Raw genomic sequence first — 5552 nt, forward strand, 5'->3', positions numbered from 1 at the left:
TTTCCGGTTATGGTAAATCATATAATCCCTCCTTTATCTCTTACATATTGCATTATTGTATCCAAACCATTCATGTGTTTGTTCAAAGCCACTCGTATTGAACACCAAATAACATTATCTTTAAGACTCTGTGAATGACAAAAATAAACCTGTGGCTTTTTGTCTAGCCAGTGGTCTCTGTTGAGCCTGCGCGACTTCTGAAGTTTCAAGGGCCATTTGAATTATTCCTCCAAAAATACAAATTAACAAATTGTGGTGGTAAATTATTATTTATTAGTCATTCCCTGGGCTTGTAATATTGCATCTCAAGCCATTGAACCAAAGGGCCAACTAATGGCCTGGTGAACATGTGACGTAAACTTGAGAGAGAGGAGCACAGAACAGCAAATTCAATTATCATGTTAGAATTCTTCATGAAAACAATCTATTCTACAAGTTAGAGGAATTCCTGTCAAATGACTTGCGTTAGCAGGGACTAAATCCCATTTAGAACAACAGTACGCCTTCTTTGAGTCTTATCAAATGTTTACAAAGAGCTTAATGTGCTCAAATGCATGAAATTCATTGGTCGCTCTGTGTCGGCATCCGCACCCAAGCATTCTCTGGCGGGCGGCTGGTGTGTGGAGTTAGTGCAATCTGGGGTACTCCGTTGATGCTGAAATACTGAGGGATATGTTGGAGCTTGGAGTGGATCAAGCCTCTAACTAACCTCTAATGGGAGTATAACACATAGATGCAAAAGACTAACCGTTTGCTCCATAGGGCTCTCATGGGAACATACAGCACATCGATGCTAAAGACCTTAAGCTGCATGAGTCTCTGTTAACAGATTAGGGATCTGTGTAACTTAATATGCACTAGATGAAATGCCATTACAAAAAAACATCTGTGTTTAAATGCTATTTGTATTGGCAGTTCCAACATCAAATGAAACAATAACATCCCCAATATCATACTATAAGATGTGATTTGGATTTGGTTTACAGTTGATGATCAACTGGATAGCATGGAGAAATACTACACTGCACATTTCACTGCTGCCCCTGCAAGGGAATAACAAATAATTACATTTTGTGTGTTTGTGTGTCTGTGTGTTTGTGTGTGTGTGTTTGTGAGTGTGTGTGACTGTGTGTGTGTGTGTGTGTGTGTGTGTGTGTGTGTGTGTGTGTGTGTGTGTGTGTGTGTGTGTGAAGTGTGTGTATGTGTGTGTGTGTGTGTGTGTGTGTGTGTTTGTGAGTGTGTGTGACTGTGTGTGTGTGTGTGTGTGTGTGTGTGTGTGTGTGTGTGTGTGTGTGTGTGTGTGTGTGTGTGTGTGCGTGCGTGTGTGTGTGTATGTGTGTGTGCGTGTGTGTGTTTGTTGGTGTTTTCCAAACCAAGCTTCCTCTGGCGTACGTGTTATTGTATTGTGGTAAGATAAGGCGGTCATATGGGGTGTAGAGCGACAGAGTCTGTATGCAGCAGCAGCTTCAGCCCCTGCACCCTCTATTCCTCTTCCCAGTCTAGGTTTGACAAATGGCCTGCTCTCATCTGCAGGGGTATAAATGATAATGCCATGGACATGAAATAGTAATGATGATATAGATTAACATGTGGATTTTACACCTTTAGTCTTTATATCTGCTCCACCTCATACTATGCAACCTCTCTGGGTGTCGGCTAGGAGGTGAAGCCATTGTCACCGTATTTGTCACCATATCTCGGTCTGGTTTGGTTCCGAAGATTTTGAATATAAATATTAGCCTCTGCATCTGATCAAAACGACTACACTTAGCTTAAAGGGCTACTTGCTCCAGTTTACAGGCTACTTACTGCGGCTTACAGGCTACTAACATGGGGTTTTGAGAGGCGCTTGTTTCCTAGGGTCTGGATTTAACTGAGTCCCGCGAGTGGCCTCCAAACTTTCTGGCAAGGTTCTAACAAAGACCCCATTCTCCTGTGTGTTGCTCTTCTTCCTCAGCCTGCCCTGGGGCACGGCAGGACCACTGAAACCCCTCTATTGTCCGGGCCAAACCTCATATTAAATTTGCCCCGCATAAGCCAATCTATTGAGCTGCAACGTGCATTCCTACGCTGGGTCGGCTGTCTGTGTACATGGTCTGGGCACACATGTGAAACAAAGCCTGCCAGTGAAGGATAATATTGAGGAAGTTACACACATTCTAAGTTTTGCACTGCTGCATGTCATTCCGGGTTTTATGTGCTCTTTCGCGGGGGTAATGGAGTTGCCGGTGCAGATCCCCTCATCTGGTGCTTCTTCATAGCGGCAGACCGTAGCTAGGAGCGATTCGAAAATGTCTCCCTGCATTTGTAATGTTTTGCACTTCATTATGAATTCTGGATTTTCCCCCCATCAGGAATGTCAACTCGGAGGGGAGGAAGAAACTAAGAGAGCCCTCTCTCCAAGGCTAACAATTAACAATGAATAATAAAGAAAAGGAAATCTGTGATTCAAGCCATGCAGCAGTTCTGTGGGCAATTCATCATTTCTATATTAAAATAGTAAAGGAGGCTCACTTTTTGGTCCCACATTCATCATGTCAGGGTGGCTTTAGTCATCTCTCTATGATCATATTGCTGATTTTATGATGTGCCACTTGCCATACAGTTATCCCCTCCATTCAGCTTTTCACGCACAATATGTCAAACACAACCTGCTGGGTCATCAAATCAAATAATAATCGGTGCGATAAATATTGAAAATATAGTTTGAATTGTAGGTTGAATTAGCAGGTAAGAGTCAATAAATTAAAACATTGAGGATGTATGCCTTATTATATGGCATTTAACCGGCATCAGTCTACTGTCATCTAAGAATAACAGGTAACCCTTATCACTCACTCTCAACCTTTTTGTATAGATCTGCACCAGGCACATTTTCTACATACAGCCTGAATATAATCAGTTGAAGTAGAGAGAAATTAACTGTTATTCGTAGTTATTAACCTCCCTGATGCGACGACCGCTCGGTTCACAGGGTTCCCAGTGTCCCGGGCCGTGTGTACAGTCGGACCCGTGCTTATTGTTTCCAGGAGCTCTTACACCATTTAGCACATTTGGGACTCTGTAAACATTTCATTAATTTCAAAAGAGGCCTCAGGTCATCTTAAATTGCGGTTAGCACAAAGCAGTCAGCTGTCACAGGGTTACTTTTGCCAGGATTAACGTTCAGCTCGTCTCATCAGGCTCACTTCGTCACAACAGCCCGGTTGTGTGAACATGCTAGCCTTCCCCAATTGTGATGAGGCTCCACCTGCAAATCATGATGAGAGGAACATCATTAAATGTTTATTATTAATTATATTTATTACAATTTTAAGTTGTATATATTTTAGCCACAAACACACTCTACCTAGGAAACACTAACTTAACATATTAGACAATGAATTATTACAAATGCACAATACATTTTTTTATGGTTTCTAAAATGTTTGTCTTCATTTGATTACGTTTTGTCAGCTTAGTTCATGTTCTACAGAGCTGTGGTGCTGACAGCTCTGTAGAACTTACCTACCTGACCAATCAAAATAGTTTAGCCTGTACTAAACAAAGCACAACAAACAAAATATTATTATTAAAGGTCCCATGGCATTAAAATCACTTGATGAGGTTTTCTAACATTAATATGAGTTCCCCTAGCCTGCATATAGTCCCCCAGTAGCTAGAAATGGCGTTAGGTGTAAAACGAGCACTAGGTATCCTGCTCCGCCTTTGAAAAAATAAAGGCTCAGATGCTCCGATTAGGAATCTGGCCCCATATGTCGTCATAAGGGGCCATGTTACCTCCCCTTTCTCTGCTTTGCCCACCCAGAGAATTTTGCCCGCCAATGAGACGACTGTTCGAGCGCCACATGTGTGGGTGTGTGAATACACACAGTAAAGTAAGTGTTGTACACCTTTTTGTTATTTGGATAACCGTCCTGCTGTTATTGTTATGGCCCATAACACGCAACATAAGGTAAGGTTTGCGTAAAGCTCCCATTTGGTGAAAAGACTAGACTGCGTTGGGTTCTCTGATGTCTCTGGTACTTCCACAACGAGACTCGTAGTGGGGGTTATCACGGCCATGCTTGAGTAGGAATTGGGGGGAAAGGAACTTTGGCTTTGACTACCTGAAGTCCAGACCTGTGTGTGTGTGTTTCTATTTGTGTGTGTGTATGTGTGTCCATATGTGTGTGTGTGTGTGTGTGTAAATTAATGTGGGTTTGCGCCAGAGAGCTAACGTTATGCATTGTACATATTTTTAATTAGAAATTCTTCCCAGCCTTTATACCACAGATACTATAGGGTTTATAGCATATAACCGCATTTTCTGATTACAGATAATGCATTTTTAACAATTAACCAGCTCTCGTTTTGAAGGCTGAACAGACAATTTGACTGGAACTATTAGCAGGTGTCCGTATATCAGGAGTTAATGCACACCCTTCAGCCAATCAGAATCGAGTATTCCCCCAGACCGTGGTATAAGCATCCATAAAGTAGCATGCCATGGGACCTTTAATAAATAAAAAGCAAACAAAAAAAAACCTTTCTAATTCGGCTTGTTTTACTGACGTGATTCATTTCAAGGATTTTACTTTTCCCAAACGGAAGTGTCTCGGTCCCCCTGCGGTATCCTCACAGCTCGTAGGCCTACCGGGTGGACACGTATCATGTTCCTGTGATGGCTGCTCGGCGCTCATGAATCAAGTGGCTGCCTGGCTCCATTTAAAGAGCTTCAAGTGGCGGCAGCGTCCACCGGGGACCCATACCGATATGTCCTCTATCAGCGCTCCGCTGACACGGCCCATTCAGTTTGCATCTGTCTCCTAGGCCCCTCGCACGGACACAGTCCACTCTGCTTTCGCCTCCGTATGTTGCGTCGCGTGATCCCCACCCTGCTCATCCGAAGAAACTTGTCTGCGCACCCTCCCTTCGTCTGTGTGCGTGTGTGTGTGTACGTTTGTATATATTGTGTGCGTGTAAGTGCTCATGTGTGTGGTTGTGTGTGTGTGTGTGGGGGGCTTGAGTTTGTTGATGCTTATATTATGTGTGTGTGTGTGTGTGTGTGTGTGTGTGTGTGTGTGTGTGTGTGTGTGTGTGTGTGTGTGTGTATGTGTGTGTGTAGGGCGATCTTATGTATTAGTGTGTATGTATGTGAGTTTGTGTGTGTTTCTGTGTCCTCATAGCAGTGTGTAGAACTGTGTGTACGTTCCCCTCTGGCCATATGCACCTACGAATGTGCTTTTTTGAAATTGTGTGTGTGTGTGTTTCTATTTGTGTGTGTGTATGTGTGTCCATATGTGTGTGTGTGTGTGTGTGTAAATTAATGTGGGTTTGCACCAGAGCCCCGTCAGTGTATTCTAGGCATATTACTCAGCCCTCACATGAGGATGACATGTGGCTTCTGGTTTCACTGTAAATTTAGGATGACATTGGAGGAGTGTTAAATGTCAGTCCTCGCCACGACGCCCCCACAACGCCACAACACTGCACCCAATGAAAACGTACACCGGGGGGTGTGTCGCGGTGTGTGTGTCTGTGTGTGTGTCCACATGCTCAAGTTTGAGTCG

This window comes from Gadus chalcogrammus, chromosome 12, assembly GCF_026213295.1.
Source record: "Gadus chalcogrammus isolate NIFS_2021 chromosome 12, NIFS_Gcha_1.0, whole genome shotgun sequence".
Lineage (NCBI taxonomy): Eukaryota > Metazoa > Chordata > Actinopteri > Gadiformes > Gadidae > Gadus > Gadus chalcogrammus.